Source organism: Heterocephalus glaber, unplaced genomic scaffold, assembly GCF_053883595.1.
Source record: "Heterocephalus glaber isolate CG9 unplaced genomic scaffold, H.glaber_assembly_v1.0 deba00001058, whole genome shotgun sequence".
NCBI classification, from domain to species: domain Eukaryota; kingdom Metazoa; phylum Chordata; class Mammalia; order Rodentia; family Bathyergidae; genus Heterocephalus; species Heterocephalus glaber.
This window is the reverse complement of record NW_028258184.1, coordinates 2,287,695-2,308,851: the sequence shown is the minus strand read 5'-3', so window position 1 is coordinate 2,308,851 and position 21,157 is coordinate 2,287,695. Positions and strand designations below refer to the sequence as shown.

General features: G+C 37.7%; 1 long non-coding RNA gene across 1 annotated transcript in view; it reads left to right on the top strand.

Moving 5' to 3' along the window:
• Nucleotides 1-21,157, top strand: part of LOC110347186 (uncharacterized) — a 91,056-nt gene that overhangs the window by 22,042 nt on the left and 47,857 nt on the right. Inside the window, exon 2 of the long non-coding RNA XR_002391630.2 lies at nucleotides 15,328-15,377. This is a non-coding gene — a long non-coding RNA (uncharacterized LOC110347186). The remainder of the gene's footprint in view (nucleotides 1-15,327; nucleotides 15,378-21,157) is intronic.

Sequence of the window (21,157 nt, the reverse complement as noted above, 5' to 3'; positions counted from 1 at the left end):
TGCATCTACACAGTTTTATAAGCAGGTTGTTATGTGAGTAAAATATATTGAATTTTGAAGAGACTAGGGAGAACAGTTAAAATGCCATTTTGCCGTTCCAAACAAGAAACACTAAAAGCCTTCACTGATTTCTTTAGATATGCAACAGGCATAGTAATATCTGTTAGACAATAAGAGGCAATTAGAGATATTTATATTGTCTATCTGGGAATACTTCAGCTTTATTCTTTGTTAGGTAGTCATTTGACTTTTCCACATCTGTCCTTAGTGTCACTTTTTTAGAATACACTGTGCTTGAAATATAGTACTCTTTTAGCACATTTTACATTTATTGTGCAAGAACAGATGCAAGCACAGTGAAGAATGTGATGAATGCCAGAATTTTTGACAAACAGGTGGCAGAGAAACTTGGTAAATTTAGTGATGTTTGAGCTATGACCTACAATTAGGGATGGGCTCACTTCAGGCAGAGGGACTAGAATAAGCCAAGGCATGGTCAGAGTTGAGAATGGCAAGGACGGAGCTACAGAAGTAACAGGAAGGAGGATTGTCACGTCTGGTGTGGACTGTCTCTGTCACTTTCCTTGTCACTAGGACATACTGCCTGACACCTAGAATTAGAGGAGAGGTTTATTGTGGCTCGCCATTACAGTCCATGATCAACTGGCTCCAAGGTAGGATGGCACGGCAGAGGGGTGTGGTGGAGGAAAAGCTGCTCGTGTCATGGCAGACAGGAAGCAGAGAGAGGAGGGAGGAGCTGGGGAGGGCGATACCCCCTTCCTGGTTACCCCTCCCCTGTGACTGGCCTCCTTGGACCAGGCCCCACCTTCTAACAGCAGGGTGTAGTGCCCCTCTAATCCAAGCACCTTTCAAAGGCCCTGCCTGTGAGCATGAAGCTTTCTGGAGACCTCTGGATATAAACCATAACATGGATTTTGGATGAACAAAAAGGATGAAATGCATAAATAATCTTTACCGTTTTTGGTTTCTGTTTGAGATGTGGTCATCTAATAGTGGTATTACAGACATAACAGAGCAAGTTAGACATATTATTTAAATGTAGCTGGATCTCCACCACTCAGGATATTCTAAATGCTTTTAACTTATCATAGTGTCCATTTTAGATGTTTTTCACCCTTTTCAGACACCATTCTTGTCCTATTAAACCTCTCCTGACTTCTGGCTTTGAAGTGGGAGCCATCTCCACTCTGATGCAACTTCCTATCTCCTGGCTTCAGAGCAGCTCCTCCCTTTGCCTCTCAGATCCCCATCCTACACTCGTTCCTGATCTGCTACCTCATCCAGTCACTTCTGCAAACACAGAATAAATTTGCTGCCACTTTCCATCTCCCACGAACCCGTAACCTCTTGCAATCCAGTTACTTTCTTCTCTTCTGAAGTTAATACTTTTGTATTAAATATCAGAGCAAGCTAACTTTCTTCCTCTCAGTTTTGTCTTCATTTCTTAACTCTTTCTTCCTCTTTAGATTTCATGCAAGTCGATCTCCTCTTCTCTTTGATTATTCCTTTTTGATAACTCATCTTTTGTCTTTCCAAGAATATAAGTTCCCTATCAGTAAGGGCCCTCCAGAGGGCCAATGTAGTGTAGTATAGGAAAGGACCTATAAGACTGGCTAATGTGATCATAGGCTGAAGAGTCACAATAGTCTCACCATGGCCATTTGAGAACAGAGAGTCAGGAAAACCAGTAGCTTCTTAGCCCAAGAAAGCAGAAACCTCAGAACCAAAGAGACCCTAATGATACAAGCCTTTGAGAACAAAGACCTACAAGTCCACTGGCAAGCCCTGGTGCTAGTCTACACTCAGAGGCTGGAGAACTTGGATTCTGAATACACCTGCCCAAGAGGTTGAGCCCAGGTGAGCACAAGCTTTGGCTTTCTTCTGTTTCTTCTTTCTTTTTGGTAGGAGGCATTTGGGTTCAACCTATTGGTCAGTCCTGCTCACATCAGGGAAGGTCTTCCGACTCGATCTGCTGACCCCCATGCTAATCTTCTCTGGAGACATTTTCCCAGACACACTGAGAAATATGCTTTACCAGGCATCCCTCAAGCCAGCCAAGTTGACAGCCAAAATTAACCAGCATAGTTCTCAAAGTTATCTCCTGTACCTGTTTCTTCTTTCTCTAGATTCTCCACAAACTATTTTTGTTTTATTGATTTCTACCAAATCATTATCTATAATCTTGACTTATTTCTCAGGGTCTAGATCCCTATTTAAAAACTTCTGGTTACATTTTTTTCCTTTTTTATCTCATTAGTTCTTCAAACTCAAGCAATAGGGAAGATTTTTTTTTTAAAGGAAACATTCACTTTTTAAAAGCCATCTTCCCTATCTTTATTTTTTTCACTATCTCTCTTTTTTATTAGTACATATTTATAGGACATAATGTTTACATCCTTGTGTTGAGAGGTGCAGGTATATAACACATCACCATTCCTTTTTCACCCCCTTTCCCTCTCTTCCCCCTCATTCCCTCCATCTCTTGATCTTCTTCCTATTTGAGAAAGAACTATCTCCCTACTTCCTATTATCTGTCTTATTTATAATTTGGGTTTCTCACATATGAAAACTTTTTATATTCTTTATTGTGCTAGAGATGACCAGCAGATTCTCTGTCACCCATGCAGTATCAGGTGAAGAGCTCCATCTATTTTTCCACAGTAATACCATGAATGAAATACTGAGACCCTCTCTTCTATATAAGGTGTTTTAGTTTCTTCTTCCACTTTCATTGCTATTGGTTGGTGCAAACCCTCATTTTGCCTGTCTATAAAACCATGGTGCCATACTATCTGTTCTCACTTTATCCTTTATATTTACTGATGGCAGACTGTTTTAATCCAGTAGTGGGAAAATACTATCATTTCCTGGAAAACACACTTTGACTGTTGAAAAAACCCTCCAGTCTATAATTCAAAGTCATTTATATTTCTCAATCTCATATAAATAAGAATTTCTGCTTTTATGTAAGTTATTTTAAAAATAATCTCTTTAGATTATGGATGATATATGAATACTCTATTGCTGCATAAGAAACTACCCCATTTCCTGCTTTTAGAGCTTTAGCCAGCACTACCATGTGAATATGGAGTGTTTGATCCACAAGGATACCCCTGTGTCCATTGAGAAGATCCATTTTTCTTCAAAGGAGGTGTAAGAAGGGCTCCTAACTCTTGTGGTCCACATCTAAAGATAAAAATATGTGTAAATAGAAAGACTTTTCATCCTGGCCCAACATGAGATTACTTTGAAGGGTCTTTATATTTTCAGAACTCTCACTGGAGTCAGCTGAGGCTGTCTTTGGACCTATATTGCTGCTAAAGTCCTTTCTCTGTCCAATTCAGCTGTGTCCCTTCCACCTCAGACCAGCATTTGCTTCAAAAACTCTCCTTAATTGCTATGATTTGAATATGTTTGTGTCTTCTGAAACTCACACAAAATCTGACCATCATTAGGGTAGTGTTGGTAAGTGGGAACATTAAGAGATTAAGTCATTAAGAATGATTAATGTACTTCTCATGGAAGTGGGTTCATTCTCTCAAGAGTAGGTTGTTAGAGCATCCTCAGCAGCTGCCACAGAAGCAACCTCCCCCTTCTCTGCTTGCTCCTCCAACCTCTGCTGGTGCCACCACTGCAGCAGTAGCCACTGCTCCTACCCCCTCTCATCCTTCTTCATTTCCCCATTCCTGCTCCTCCTCCCATCCCAGGTTCCTTCTTCCCAGCAATGGAGGGCAGAATCCTCAGAAACAGCTTCTCTCTCTCAGGCCACAAAGAGGCTGGAATAGCCCAGTATTCCAGCCCACCTTCCCTTATTTTGAATCTCAATTTTGTTCTTCAACATGTTTGATACCCTGCCAACTTTGAGTTATCTTCGGAAGTGGAATTGGAAGCCAGTGAAGAAGCCCCAGGGAGTTGCAGAGGAGGATTCAATATATTTCCATATGGTCTGTTCCACTGTTCCCAGCCCAGAGGTAGGGGCTTCTGGGCCACCATTCCACTGCTCCCAGCCCAGAGGAAGGGGCTTCTGGGCTGCTGTTCTACCACTCCAAGCCCAGAAGTAGGGGCTTCTGGACTGCTGTTCCACTGCTCCTAGCACAGAGGAGGTGAGCCTCACAGGCGCCAACAGCACCTGCCTCCCACATCAAAATGAGAAAACATGTAAACAAGTCTCAAAACCAGAATTCCAGATCACCTAAAACAGCCCCAAAGGAAAACAAGATGAAACATTCTGATAGTCAACCACCTGGACTCCCTGAACTGGCAACAAAAGAGGATCTGGAAAAAATGAAATAAAAAATAATTTCTCAGATAACAGCAGAGATTGTGCCTATAGTGCAAGACATGATTAATAAATCTAGAGAGGCCATAGGTAAAAAAAATAGAGGAGTTGAGGAACAAGATGGAATCTCAACATAGGAAACAAATGGAATCCATAAAACACATAGAAACAGATTTCCAGAAGATTAAAAACTCCACTGAAAGTCTACACATCAGAATGAGGCAATGTGAGGACGGAATTTCAGATATAGAAGATAAGATTGCAATTAGTGACCAGGAAAAGAAGAATTGCTTCAAAATTGTAAGGGACCACAGGCAATCAATCCAGCAGCTGCTAGATGATGCAAAGAAGAATAACATAAGACTGATTGGAGTCAATGAAGAAACAGGAGAGAGTGCAGATGACATGAAAAAATTGTTCACAGAAGTAATGGCAGAAAACTTCCCAAGCAGGGGAAAAGAACTCAACATACAGATAAGTGAGGCATATAGGACTCCAAATAGCCTTGATCAAAAACAAATCTACACAAAGGCATATAATTGCTAAGATTCCAGAAACCCAACAGAAGAACAAAGTTCTACAAGCAGTTAGAGAAAAGAAACAAATTGCATACAAAGGGAAGCCCATCAGAATCACAGCAGACTTCTCAACACAAATGCTCAAGGCAAGAAGAGCTTGGAGTGATGTATTCCAAGTCCTAAAGAAAAACAGCCTCCAACACAGATTGATGTACCTTGCAAAACTATCTTTCAAAATGGATGGAGAAATAAGATACTTTCATGACAAAGAGCATGAACTTCATGAACACCAAACCAGTACTCTAAAAGATTTTAGACAATATCCTAGGAACAGACAAGAAGGATCACAAACCCAGGAAGCCCAGCAGAATGAATCCATTGAGTGTGATAAGAAATTAAATGTAAAGGGGAGAATCCAACAAAACGAAAAAATCATGACAAGGATAAGTCAATACATATCAGTTATAACCATCAACGTTAATGGTCTCAATTCACCAGTCAAAAGAAATGGACTGGCAGAATGGGTCAAGAAACAAAATTCAACAATATGCTGCATACAAGAAACACACTTAATTAAAAACGAAACTCATAGATTGAAAATTACAGGGTGGAAAACAATACTCCATGTGATGGGAAACTGAAAAAAAGCAGGAGAGGCTATCCTCTTTGCAGATCAAGTGGATTTCAAACCAACACTGATTAAGAGAGATGAAGAAGAACACTACATCCTTGTAAAGGGAACAATCCAAGAGGAAGAGATGACAATCATAAATGTATATGCACCAAATGCTAGTGTGCCCAACTATATAAAACAAATACTAATGGACATGAAAAGTCATATATGCACTAATACAATAGTAGTGGGGGACCTCAATACCCCACTGTCACAAATAGATAGATCAACTAGAAAAAAATAAGTAATGAAATACTAGAACTCTATTGAACTCTTGAACAAATGAACTGCACAGATGTTTACAGAGTGTTCCACCCCACAAAATCAGAATACACATTCTTCTCAGCTGCACATGGGTCATTCTCCAAAATAGACCACATACTCACACATAGAACATGTTTAGGTAAGTGTAAAGGAATTGAAGTTATCCTCTGTATATTATCAGGCAATACCGTGATGAAATTGGAGATCAATAGCAAAAGAAACAGCAAGAATTTCATAAACACATGGAAATTGAACAACACACTTCTGAACAACCAATGGGTCACTGAGGAAATTAAAGAAGAAATCAGACAGTTCCTTCAATTAAATGACAATGACAATACAACATATCGCAATCTGTGGGACACAATGAAAGCAGTCTTACAAGGGAAATTCATTGCAGTGAATACACATATTAGGAAAACAGAATGAGCCCAATTAAACAACCTGATGCTGAACCTCAAACTTCTACAAAAAGAATAGCAGGACAAACCCAAAGCTCATATGAGGGAGGAAATTATAAAGATCAGAGCAGATCAATTCAATGGAGACTAAGAGAATGATACAAAAAATCAATGAAGCCAAGAGTTGGTTCTTTGAAAGAATAAACAAAATTGACAAACCCTTAGCCAACTTTATCAGAAAAAGGAAAGAAAAGGCCCAAATCCATGCAATTAAGAATAAAAAGGGTGAAATTACAATGGACCCAGGAGAAATCCAGAGGATCATCAATACTTACTTCAAGAAAATATACACCAATAAGATGGAAAACACAGAAGAAATGGACAGATTCCTAGATATGTATGAATTACCAAAGTTGAAAGAAGACCTAAAAATTCTAAATGACTGAATATCAATCAATGAAATTAAAAATGTAATTAAAAACTTACCAACTAAAGGAAAGCCCAGGTCCTGATGGCTTCACTGCTGAATTCTGCAAGACATTTAGAGAGGCAATACTGCTACTACTGTTTAAACTCTTCAGTGAAATTGAAAGGGAAACAATACTCCCAAATTCATTCCTGGAAGCAAGCATCACCTTGATCCCCAAAGCAGAGAAAGACCCAACTGAAAAAGAGAACTATAGGCCAATCTCACTAATGAACACAGATGCAAAAATCCTCAATAAGATACTGGCAACCAGAACACAGATCATCAAAAAGATCATACACCCTGACCAAGTGGAATTCATCTCAGGGATGCAGGGATGGTTCACCATATGCAAATCAAGCAATGTAATACACTATATCAATAGAGCCAAAATCAAAAACTGTATGAGTATCTTCATAGATGCAGAAAAAGCATCTGACAAAATCCAACATGCATTTATGATAAAAACCCCACAAAAAATTGGAATAGATGGTCTCTATCTCAAACTGATAAAAGCCATCTATGAAAAACCAACAGCCAATATCATACTAAATGGTCAAAAACTGAAATCCTTCACACTAAAATCAGGAACAAGACAAGGATGTCTACTATCACCACTCTTGTTCAATATAGTTTTTGAAACATTAGCCATGGCAATTAGACAAGAGGAAGAAATAAAAGGAATAAAGATAGGAAGTGAAGAAGTCAAATTGTCATTATTTGCAGATGACAGGATACTCTATATAGAAGACCCCAAGAACTCCACCAAAAGTCTTCTAGACTTAATAACCAAATTCAGTAGAGTAGTTGGATACAAGGTCAACACACAAAAATCAATAGCTTTCCTCTACACCAATGACAGACTCACTGAGAGAGAAATAGGGCAAAGAATCCCTTTCACAATAGCATCCAAAAAACTGAAATACCTAGGAATCAACCTAACAAAAGAAATCAAAGACCTCTTCTCTGAAAACTATAGCACTCTGCAAAGAAAGATTGAAGATGATATCAGAAAATGGAAAGATATTCCCTGCTCCTGGGTAGGAATGATCAATATAGTGAAAATGGCCATAATTCCAAAACTGCTATACAGATTCAATGCAATCCCAATTGAAATCCCAGCACCATGTCTCACGGACCTTGAGAAAACAATCCCAAAATTCATTTGGAACAAGAGGAGACCTAGAATAGCAAAAGCAATTCTAGGCAACAGTGACATGGCAGGGGGTATCACAATCTCCAACTTGAAACTATACTACAAAGCTACTGTGATAAAAACATCACGGTACTGGCAAAGAAACAGACCTGAGGACCAGTGGAGCAGATTAGAAGATGCATAAACAACTCCAGACACAGTCATCTCATCTTTGACAAGGGAGCCAAACCTTCACTGGAGGAAAGATAGACTCTTTAATAAATGTTGCTGGAAAAACTGGGTTTCAACTTGCCAAAGATCAAAACTAGACCTATATCTCTCACCATGCACTAAATTAAAATCAAAATGAATTAAAGATCTAAATATTAATATAGAAACGCTGAATCGGCTGGAACACAGGTTAGGTAGAACTCTTGAAGACATCGGTGTAGGAAAAGATTTTATGAACAAAACCTCAGTTGCTCGTGAACTAGCACAAACAACCAACAAGTGGGATCTCTTCTTATTAAAAAGCTTCTGCACAGCAAGAGAAACCACCAGCAGTGTGAAGAGACAACCCACAATGTGGGAAAAAATCTTCACCTGCTCTTCCTCAGACAAAGGTCTACTATCTTGAATCTATAAAGAATTTAAAAAAATCAGACTTCCCAAATTTAAAGACCCAATCCAAAAATGGGCATCTGAAATGAACAGACATTTCTCACACAAAGAAGTAGAAATAGCAAATAAATACATGAAAAAATGTTCAACATCACTGGTCATTTGAGAGATGCAAATGAAAACAATGCTGTGATTCCACTTCACCCCAGAAAGAATGGCTGCTATCATGAAATCAACCAATAACAAATGCTGGCGGGGCTGTGGGGAAAGAGGAACCCTGCTCCACTGCTGGTGGGAGTGTAGACTGGTGCAAGCACTGTGGAAATCAGTATGGAGATACCGCAAAGAACTAGGACTGGAAGTTCCATTTGACCCAGCTATTTCCCTGCTGGGTATCTTCCCCAAAGATTTAAAAGAATCATACCACAGTTATATATGTGTACGCATGTTCATAGCAGCACAATTCATGATAGCTAAAACTTGGAAGCAGTACAAATGCCCATCAACTGGAGACTGGATATTGAAAATGTGTGTTTTTTTTTTTAAATGTAGTACTACTCCCCCTTAAGAAATGAGAAATTAGAGACATTTTTAGTTAAATGAATGCACATTGAGGCGATACTCTTAAGTGAAATAAACAGGACACACATGTGTAAATATCGAATAGTTTCTCTAGCATGAGAAACTAAAAGTGTAAATAAGGACTAAAAGGTATAATAGATAATGTGAAATAGGAAGAAAAGGGGCAAAGGGGAAGGGGAAGTGGGAGGGGTAGGAGAAAAGAAAGAAGGGAATGGAATTAATATGAGGAAATGAAAAAATGGAAACAAAGTCTTTGTAAATAAGGAGGGATGGAGGGGTTGAAGGGAGGGCAGGGGAAGGGGGAAACATGAGAATCAACAGAGATTATGTAAAGTTGCAGATTTCCAACGATGAATGTCATTATATTATTTACCTAAAATGTATCAATAAAATAATGTTAAAAATATACATATATGAATAAGCTGTCACAAAATGAGTCTGGCCTTGAATAATGTTTCTGCTGCTTTTTCCTCTATATTAAGGCACGGCACAAAGGCCTTACAAGAGATAGCAACCTCAGCCCCTAGGGGATGAACTAAATTAAATGCTTTTCAGGCTGGAGATTTAGCTCAGTGGTTTCACTGTCTGCTTCGCAAACGCAAGGACTCGAGTTCAATCCCCAGTACCAGAGAAAACCAAAACTTTTCTTTATAAATTACTTGCTGATAGCCATTCTGTTACAGGAAAAGAAAATGGACTAAAATGTTAATAAGCATTCTGAATGCTAAATTTTTTCTCAGAACCTGTTTCCTGGGAAACCTAATCTGACCAGTCAGCATGCTGGCAAGGGTCTCATATTTTTTTAAAAAAAATCAAGCCAAAGTCTCATTCTAAAATATTATGATTTTCACAATTTTTAGAAGTCCTGCAATTTGACACAGAAGATGATTAGAAAAGGAGAAACAAGAAGCTTGGGGAGTAAATTCTAGAGTGTTGCAATGTGTAGGCATTAGGCAGAAGGATCTAGTAAAAAGAGTGATGTGGGAAGCAATGAGGGTGACTGTTGACTAGGGCAGTGGTTTCATGAAAGCAGGTGTTGAAAGTCTTGTAACAGGAGGAGAGTTATTATTTGTGAGGAAGGCGCTGAGAAGCCAGGGTAGATGAAGCCTGAGATCTGGATGCTGCATGTGTGTAACACTTTGGTGAACAGAGTTGCTTTGGTGGAGGGGTCCCGCTAGGGGAGGAAGTAACAAGAGTACATATAAAAATATTTTCCTCCTGAAAACTGGAACAAAGAAATGGGGTGTGTGCTTTATTTATTAGAATGATCCACAGAGAGAAAAAATTATGATGCAAGGGAGGGGGGAGCACAGGTTTTGAGATTATAAGAGAAATGAGGACAACTACCCACTTGGACCACTGAGACTTCAATAGTGATGGAAACGTGTAGTTTGAGTCTATAGTAATATACATCAGTAGGTTTAGTGGTAGAAAACAGGGAATTTCTCTTTGAACTGTTTATATTTTCTAAGTAAAATTAAAAGCAAGGCAATCAGCTAAGCACGAGCACAGGGTTTTGTCACTGTGAGAAAAAGGTAAAATCATTCTTTTGGAAGGGTAAAGTGTAAATTGTGTAAAAGAAGTGGCAAAATCACCAGGCACCACTGACAAATCACTTGAGGTTTGTGGCAATCAATTTAAGTAGGCCAGTAACTTTCTGTGTTTTCCTTCAAGTACTAGGAAAGAATAGGTGGGTTTTCACAGCTGAGGGTCCAGGTGAGATAAAAGGAAGTTGTTATATGGGAGCCGAAAACCACATATTTTTATCTACAAAGAATGGTTGAAATAGTGAACCACGGAGTCTAAGCTAGGCAAGGGAGGAGAGGGGAGAAAGTGAGAGGACCCTGGGAAGTGAAAAGAAATAGAATGAAGGAGCTGAAAATGGTAGTAGAATAGAACTTGTGAAGTTCTGAGAATGTATAACTTAGTTCCTTTCAGATCCCTGAAGATGTGGCACTCATTCGAGGTGAGCTAGCATAAAAAGTGCCTGTGAGGAGGGGACCGCAGGAGAGCCCAAAAGTGTTGAGGGTCCAGAGGAAAGCAATGGGCAAGTGGGCCAGAGCTTCGGTGGTCAGGTTGTTCTGCCAACATAGACATGATAATCTGAGATGGCAGTTACATTCTGCATCAACCAGTGTCGAATTTTTTATTTACTTAACTGCATATGTTTGTATATACATGCGTGTACATTTCTGAGAAGAACACTGGAATTTTGAAAGAGTTGAAGGAGATTTTCCACTTTATAAACTATAACATACATAAATGTTTTTTTAAAATTGTAAATATCATTTCAACTTAAAAATCAGGCAAGAAACAAGGTTTTCCTGGCTGTATAACCTGACTGCAACTCGATATAAAGAGTTAGGATATCTAAGGAAAGAATGTCTCAATTGGATACAAGCTTTTTAGTCATGGAAACCCTTCAGAAAGAAGTCAGGAGGGCAAATTTGGCAGTTTTCATCCAAGCACTACCCAGGAGGGAAGGACATTTAGCCAAGAGCCTGAGTATACTAGCTCTGTTGGCAAGCCTACTCCTGTTTGAAGATGAACTCATCAGCTGTCAGAGTTTAATGCCATTAAAAATTGGATTCATCTAACTTCTTTGGCTTGATCCCATATTTATTAAACAATCCTCTGATTATTCTCTCTTTCCATGTGTGTACTTACGAGGACAAACTGTGTTGCTCATGTAGTCTTCAAGTATTTTCATCCCTATGACGATTATTTCACATTGTATATAAAGTCACATTTTGGTTCAGAAGCTTGGATAGGGTAAGCTTGTTCTTGAGAAGTGCATTTGCTTTTGGGAAGCTGACAAAACCAGGTTATTTAGAGTGTGGAACTGCGGGCCAATTCCCAGGCCATAGTAAACCCACTGAGGTAAAGAATACGAGCTAGGAGGCTCTGGAAGGCAGCCAGCCTTTTCCCTGGCAAGCTCCCTTGCAATAACTGTGTACCTCATCTATACTTGGAACTTGAGCTCAAATTTGGCTTTTTCTGTGATGCTTTCTTTGGGCCCTCCATCCACACCTGGCTGATGGTGGTCCATTTTTCGGGTCATACCACCTACAGGGTTCACAGAGAGTCTTGCCTTCCCAAGTACTGTAACAGTTTTCTTGGACTCACTTTAGATTCCTCCTCATAGGAAGGATGGGTGACTATTTATGTCTGTCTGTAGATTCCCCCAAGCAAAAGTTATGTCTTCATGTTTGTGTTCCAGAAAGAGTTTTAACCATATCATTTTCCTCATAGGGTATTCCCAAAGTGTTGTGCGTGAGAGCCAGGCCTCCCCTATAAGTAAATTTTCCTAATTTCATTAGGGTAGAATTTCATTAGGAGAGCCACAGTGTAAAATAAAGATGTATACTGCCTGTCAGTTATTCTCATTAGATAAGTTAGCTTATTTTACTCCATAATTATTATAGAAACTGTATGGACAAAAAGCAGTATTTTCTTGTACCTTTATGCCATGCAGTGCTATACAGGAATAGGTCTACAAAGCTAAGGAAAAATTATGGTCATTGATGGTAGAATACAGTATATGGGCTGCAGGCTCTGAGGTCTGCAGAATTCAAGAGAAGGGATGCAAATGCATTTTAATATGTTTATTCAGGACTTACATGTTCCATGCCACAGGAATCTGGGGATATGGGGGAAATGAAAGAAGCATGAAGACTGCCTCCCACAGCACGCAATATACATTTTCACTGTCTGGTTTGTAGCAAACCAGAAACAGCATTCTCTGTCCCCTTTGAAGCAGAATTTTGTAAGAAAGAATGAATGTAGTCCCACAACTCCTCTGATTTGAAAGGAACACCTTGTAGTTTTTATATGCATCTCTTATCCACTGTGACTTTTCAACTGGGCTCTGTGATTCCAGAGTTTGGGATGTGGAAATGAAACACTCAGCTTTGCCTTTTCCTGGGGGTGTGGACCTGCCAGAAATGTAGCTATGCTCAAGTGCAGGAACTGAAGGCACTGGGCACACCTCCTTGGACTGCTGACTGCAGTTACGTTTCCTGTAAAATTCTGTAACTGGCTGTGGCACCTACAGCATCACTGTATTTTTTGATCCTTATAAAATTATTTTAATGGTGTTCTGGTACTGTAAATGGTGTCCTTTTAATTATTTAATAACTTTTGGGTGTGGGTCCAGCAGAGAGGGATGGTGCCCATAGACACATCACACTTTATATCCCATCTTACTCTCCCTTATTTTTTTTTTTAAATAAAAAGCATTGTAGCTAAAAAAAAAAAGAGCCACAATCAGCTGTTATCTTAGTGCTTTACTTGAGACACTTTCCTGATTTTAATTTTTTCTAGCATCAATAATAAAGCAATTATTACTAAGATGAACTCCTAATGGATTTATAAAGACATAATTAATGAGAAAATGAAGTAAAACACTGTATGCTCACTGTACTGTGAAAAGATTGGCAAGAGCCTACTTTTATGCAGAGCACAATGAGTTTTACTGAAGGCAAGAACACATATCAGCATCACTGATGTTGATGAAAATAGAATCTCCAGCCCTAGGCATGGGCCAGGAGGCTATCTGGTTGCCAGTGTAAGTACATCCATGGTAGTAGATATTCCAAGGAAATTACAGGAATAAACTAGAACTGTCCTGAGTAGACAGACACATGGTAACTCCGCATATGGGATGGGGTGATGAAGACTGTCCCAGGGCTGCACAGCCCTCATTCTGTGTTTGGTCAGCACATTATTGTCACAATAATAATATTTGCTGTACCATTTGAAAAACATTTGTAAAATATCATCCTAGCACATAAGGATGACAAAGTGTGTAATCTAAAAAGTTTACATCTGAAAGCTTTCTTAAGTAGAGAAAAAAGCTGAAGGAGAATTATTCAAAGCAATAAAGTACAGGAGAAATAAAGTTTATTTTCAATAAAAGATCTTGTTGGTAATGAGTAGTATATATTTATACTTTTAATATAGAGATGTTAAGAGATGTTACATTGGAAATACAGGAAGTTGGAGGTAAGAACAATTTTCTCAGTACTGTTTATCTTTTTTAGTCTCAAGGTAAAAGAATATCATAATAAATTTAAAAATAAATAGTGCAATTGCTCATCATATTAGTCATTATTAAGTGAGTCCATAGAATTCTATTTTGAGAGCCATATTTAGGTATTATCTTACTGCTTTACTTGAAACTACTTTCCTGATTTTTTTGTTGGTATCCATAATAAAGCATTTTTTGCTAAGCCAAAGTCCTTAAAATTGATGTATAAAATGTAATGAATTAAAAAATGAAGTAAAACAGTTTAAGCTCACTGTATGCTGTAAAAATATTTCCTAGAAATCATAATAACTTATACCATTAACAATTGTGTATGGAAATCAAAGCCATGTAAAAAGTCTGCAGACCCCATTGGTAAAAACAAGCTATCCTTGTGGTGAGACACTTAGATTTCTTATGTAAGGGGATATTTGCTTTTTCTCTGTTCAAAAATAATCATGTACTAGATTTCTTAAAAATAAAAGGCTCTTATTTTAATTTTTTCAAAAGTAATATATTATTTACATTAAACAATCGATGACTTTTTATAATTAAATACTTATAAATTATGTTTTTGTAAATATTAAAGAGGAAGTATATTGAATATTTATTATAAACTTGTTTTCTTTGAAATAATAATTGTTTTATTTTGTTTTAGTTTTCTATTATCATTCACTAAGTTATCCTTAAATACTGCCAGAAGTGTAAACTTCCATTGTTATTGTCAAATACATTCATTAATCTATATGACATTATCTTCATTTTATGCTCAGGAAACAAGTCTACTCTCTTGTCTGGAAGTAGGCACTACCTCTGTCTTCCAAGGCTATGTAAACATCCTTGAGAGATAGTCTGAATCACAGCTGACATTGGAAATACAGAAACGTGAGCCACCCACGAGACATGGCTGTCAGTAACACATGCTGATCTCTTTCTGGGCTCTGTATTCTATTACATGTGCCTGTCTATTCATGTTAGTATCACATTCATTTAAAATACAGATTTTCTAGTACTTTTAATAACATGAACACCCTTACAGGCATTTCTTTTTAGTGTTTTCCTATTATTCTTCAATTTATAAATTAACTTAGAAATAAGTGACATCTTTTTGTTGTTGAATCATTTCACCTGAGAACAAAGAACCTATCTTTCTATTTATCCAGCTTTACTTTTTGTCTATCAGGAGTTGCATAAATTTTTCTCATTTAGTCTGACACATTTCTTGAGTTTACTCCTTTACATTTAATCTTTTCATCCTTGTAATGTTTCTACTCTTACACATTTAAATTGCTTGCATTTATGAATATTATTGATTTCCATATTTTTTTTACTTCCTTACAGAATTCGTTTTGTCTGAGCTAATTGAATCATTAATTCTCTGGATTTTCAAGGTATGGTGTAATATCTTATTAACCAAATCTTATTCCTCTGATTTATCTTGTCTAAATGCATTCAGTATCTCTTGTGCAGTGTAAGTGTTGAAGAAACAAGTTTTTCCTTGATAGAACTCTTTACATCAGATGCTGGGTTTAGGATTAAGCTATGTATCTATGTTTTGTCATGTTTAGAAAGCATCTATCAATTTTTAGTTTTTGAATATTTTCTGAGATGTAGTAATAGATTATTAACTATTTCAAAGATTCTTTAGCACTTGTGCAAGAGTCAACTTATTTTTCTTTTTAGATTTATTTACTTGGTATGTCATATTAATAGATTACCTAGTATTGGAATAATCATAACTTTTTTGAGAAGATGCCACATGGGCCATTTGGTACTATTCCTTAATGTATTATTTGCTCCTATTTTATTTAGTACTTTTGTACTGATATTGACAAGTGATATTGTTATAGTTTCCGTTTTATACTGTTCATAGTGATTATATATTAATATTATAGTTGCTTGGTTGAAAAATTGGGGAGCTGAAAATGCAGCTTAATGTTAAAGCACTTCCTAGCATTGGTAAGTACCATGAACAAAACAAACAAACAAAACAACAGTTTTTCTGCCATTTTTTTTTTTTTGTACTGGGAATCGAACTTGGGTCCTTGCACTTGTGCAGCAGGTGGCAAAACCACTGAGCTAAATCCTTGGCCCTATTCTGCCATTTTTGATGTTTGAAACAACATGCAGATAATTTTTTTTTGTATTAACTTCTTTAATTGGTACATTGTAGGTATACAACACAATTACATTTCTCATTGGGAACTGTACCTTCATATAATGCATCTTGGTTCTTATTTTTTCCCCATTCCTAGCCCTCCCTTCACACCCTCTACCCTTCTCTATTTACAAAGACTTTATTTCCATTTTTTCCATTTCTCATCATTTTTTCCTTTCCTTTTTTTCCTTTCCTCTGCCCCTCCCACTACCCCTACCCCTTTGGACCTTTTCTTCCTATTTTACATTATCAATTATTCATTCTAATCATTGGTACATTTTAGGTATACAATATAATGACATTCATCATTGGAAATTTGCACCTTTACATAGTCTCTCTTGGTTCTTATTTTTCACCCTTGCCCAGCCCTCCTTTCAACCGCTCCAGTCCTCCCTATTTACAAAGATTTTGTTCCTATTTTTCCATTTTCTCATATTAATCCCATTCCCTTCTATCCTTTCCCCTAGCCCTCCCACTTCCTTCCCCTTTGCCCCTTTTCTTCCTATTTCACATTACCTATTATACATTTAGTCCTTATTTACACTTTCAGTTTCTCACACCAGAGAAACTATTTGGTATTTACACATGTGTGTCCTATTTATTTCACTTAAGAGTATTGCCTCAATGTGCATCCACTTAGCTATAAATGTCTCTAATTTCTCATTTTTTATGGCTGAGTAGCACTCCATTTTAGAAAAAAACCACATTTTTATCCAGTCTCCAGTTGATGGGCATTTGGGCTGTTTCCAAGTTTTAGCTATTACAAACTGTGCTGCTATGAACATGGGTGCACATATATCCTTGTGGTATGATTCTTTTAATTCTTTGGGGAAGATCCCCAGCAGTGGAATAACGGGGTCAAATGGGACTTCCAGTCCTAGTTCTTTGAGGTACCTCCATACTGATTTCCCCAGTGGTTGCACCAGTCTACACTCCCACCAGCAGTGGATCAGGCTTCCTCTTTCCCCACAGCCCCGCCAGCATTTGTTATTTGTTGATTTCATGATAGCAGCCATTCTTTCTGGAGTGAAGTGGAATCTCAGCGTTGTTTTCATCTGCATCTCTTGAATGACCAGTGATGTTGAACATTTTTTCATGTATTTATTTACTATTTCTACTTCTTTGTGTGAGAAATGTCTGTTCATTTCAGATGCCCATTTTTGGATTGGGTCTTTAAATCTGGGAGGTCTGATCTTTTTAAGTTCTTTATAGATTTGAGATAGTAGACCTTTGTCTGAGGAAGAGCAGGTGAAGATTTTTTCCCACATTGTGGGTTGTCTCTTCACACTGCTGGTGGTTTCTCTTACTGTGCAGAAGCTTTTGAAAAAGAAGAGATCCCATTTGTTGATTGTTTGTGCTAGCTCATGGGCAACTGAGGTTTTGTTCATAAAATCTTTTCCTACACCGATGTCTTCAAGGGTTCTACCTAACCTCTGTTCCAACTGGTTCAGAGTTTCTGTTTTAATATTTAGATCTTTAATCCATTTTGATTTTAGTTTAGTGCATGGTGAGAGATATAGGTCTAGTTTTAATCTTTGGCAAGTTGAAGCCCAATTTTTCCAGCACCATTTATTAAAGAGGCTATCTTTCCTGCAGTGAGGGTGTTTGGCTCCTTTGTGGAAGATGAGATGGCTGAGTGTGTCTGGCGTTGTTTCTGCATCTTCTAATCTGTTCCACTGGTCCTCAAGTCTGTTTCTTTGCCAGTACCATGCTGTTTTTATCACAGTAGCTTTGTAGTAGAGTTGCAGGTTGGGGATTGTGATACCCCCTGCCATGTCTCTGTTACCTAGAATTGCTTTTGCTCTTCTGGGTCTCTTCTTGCTGCAAATTAATTTTTGGATTGTTTTCTCAAGGTCTATGAAGCATGCTGCTGGGATCTCAATTGGAATTGCATTAAATCTATATAGCAGTTTTGGAAGTATGGCCATTTTCACTCTATTAATCCTTCCTACCCAGGAGCAGGGGATGTCTGTCCATTTTCTGATATCATCTTCAATCTCTCTTTTCAGAGTGCCATAGTTTTCAGAGAAGAGGTCTTTGATTTCTTTCATTAGGATGATTCCTAGGTATTTCAGTTTTTTGGATGCTATTGTGAAAGGAATTATTTGCCCTGTTTCTCTCTCAATGAGTCTCTCATTGGTGTAGAGGAAAGCTATTGATTTTTGTGTGTTGACCTTGTAACCAGCTACTTGACTGAATTTGGTTATTAAGTCTAGAAGACTTTTGGTGGAGTTCTTGGGGTCTTCTATATAGAGTATCCTGTCATCTGCAAATAATGACAATTTGACTTCTTCATTACCTATCTTTATTCCTTTTATTTCTTTCTCTTGTCTATTTGCCGAGGCTAATGTTTCCAGAACTATATTGAACAAGAGTGGTGATAGTGGACATCCTTGTCTTGTTCCTGATTTTAATGTGAAGGATTTCACTTGTTGACCATTTAGTATGATATTGGCTGTTGGTTTTTCATAGATGGCTTCTATCAGCTTGAGGTAGAGGCCATCTATTCCAATTTTTTGTAGGGTTTTTATCATAAATGCATGTTGGATTTTGTCAAATGCTTTTTCTGCATCTATGGAGATAATCATATGGTTTTTGTCCTTGGCTCTATTGATATAGTGTATTACATTAATTGATTTTTGTATATTGAACCATCCCTGCATCCCTGGGATGAATTCCACTTGATCGGGGTGTATGATCTTCTTGATGATCTTCTGCATTCTGTTTGCCATTATCTTATTAAGGATTTTTGCATCTATGTTCATTAGTGAGATTGGCCTATAGTTCTCTTTTTCAGATGGGTCTTTCTGTGCTTTGGGGATCAAGGTGATGCTTGTTTCCAGGAATGAATTTGGGAGTATTGCTTCCCTTTCAATTTCATTGAAGAGTTTAAACAGTAGTGGCAGCAGTTCCTCTCTAAATGTCTTGTAGAATTCAGCAGTGAAGTCATCAGGGCCTGGGCTTCTCTTAGTTGATAAGTTTTTAATTACATTTTCAATTTCATTGGTTGATATTGGGTTGTTCAGAATTTTTAGGTCTTCTTCGTTCAACTTTGGTAATTCATATATATCTAAGAATCTGTCCATTTCTTCTGTGTTGTCCATCTTATTGGTGTATAGGTTTTGGAAGTAGGTATTGATGATCCTCTGGATTTCTGCTGGGTCTGTTGTAATTTCACCCTTTTCATTCCTAATTGCATGGATTTGGGCCTTTTCTTTCCTTTTTCTGACAAGGTTGGCTAAAGGTTTGCCAATTTTGTTGATTCTTTTGAAGAACCAACTCTTGGTTTCATTGATTTTTTGTATCATTCTCTTAGTCTCCATTGCATTGATTTCTCCTCTAATCTTTATAATTTCCTCCCTTGTATGAGCTTTGGGGTTGTCCTGCTCTTCTTTTTCTAGAAGCTTGAGGTTCAGCATCAGGTTGTTTAATTGGGCTCATTCTGTTTTCCTAATATGCGTATTCATTGCTATGAATTTCCCTCATAAGACTGCTTTCATTGTGTCCCATAGATTCTGATATGTTGTATTGTCATTGTCATTTAATTGAAGGAACTGCCTGATTTCTTCTTTAATTTCCTCAGTGACCCATTGGTTATTCAGAAGTGTGTTGTTCAATTTCCATGTGTTTATGAAATTTTTTGAGTTTCTTTTGCTATGGATCTCCAATTTCATCGCACTGTGGTCTGATAATATAAAGGGGATAACTTCAATTCCTTTGCACTTACTTAAACATGTTCTATGTGTGAGTATGTGGCCTATTTTGGAGAATGACCCATGTGCAGCTGAGAAGAATGTGTATTCTGATTTTGTGGGGTGGAGACTCTGTCAACATCTATTAAGTTCATTTGTTCAAGATTTCAATTGAGTTCTAGTATTTCATTACTTATTTTTTGTCTAGTTGGTCTATCTATTTGTGACAGTGGGGTGTTGAGGTCCCCCACTACAACTGTATTAGTGCATATATGACTTTTCGTGTCTGTTAGTATTTGTTTTATATAGTTGCATGCACTAGTGTTTGGCGCATAGATATTTATGATTGTCATGTCTTCCTCTTGGATTGTTCCCTTTACAAGGATGTAGTGTCCTTCTTCATCTCTCTTCATCAGTGTTGGTTTGAAATCTACTTGATCTGCCAAGAGGATAGCTACTCCTGCTTTTTTTCAGGTTTCTGTCACATGGAGTATTGTTTTCCACCCTTTAACTTTCAGTCTATAAGTTTCCTTTTGAATTAAGTGTGTTTCTTGTATGCAGCATATCGTTGGATTTTGCTTCTTGAACCATTCTGCCAGTCTGTTTCTTTTGATTGGTGAATTGAGACCATTAATGTTGATGGTTATAACTGAAATGTATTGACTTATCATTGCCATGACTTTTTCTTTTTGTTGGGTTCTCCCCTTTACATTTAATTTCTTGTCATGCCAGATGGGTTCATTCTGCTTTGCTTCCTGGGGTTGTGATCCTCAATATCTGTTCCTAGGATATTGTGTAAAATTCTTTGGAGTGCTGGTTTGGTATTCATGAAGTTCCTAAGGTGGTCTTTGTCATCCATTTTGAAAGATAGTTTTTCAGGGTACATCAATCTGGGTTGGAGGCTGTTTTGTTTTAGGGCCTGGAATATGTCACTCCAAGCTCTTCTTGCCTTGATGGTTTGTGTTGAGAAGTCTTCTGTGATTCTGATGGGCCTTCCTTTGTATGTGATTTGTTTCTTTTCTCTGACTGCTTGGAGAACTTTGTTCTTCTGTTGTGTTTCTGGAATCTTAACAATTATATGCCTATGTGTAGATTTTTTTTTGATCAAGGCTATTTGGAGTCCTATATGCCTCACTTATCTGTATGTGAAGCTCTTTTCCCCTGCTTGGGAAGTTTTCTGCCATTATTTCTGTGAAGAGGTTTTTTAGGTCATCTCCACTCTCTCCTGTTTCTTCATTGAGCACAATCAGTCTTATGTTATTCTTTTTTGCATCGTCTAGCAGCTGCTGGATTGATTTCTCATGTTCCCTTATAATTTTGA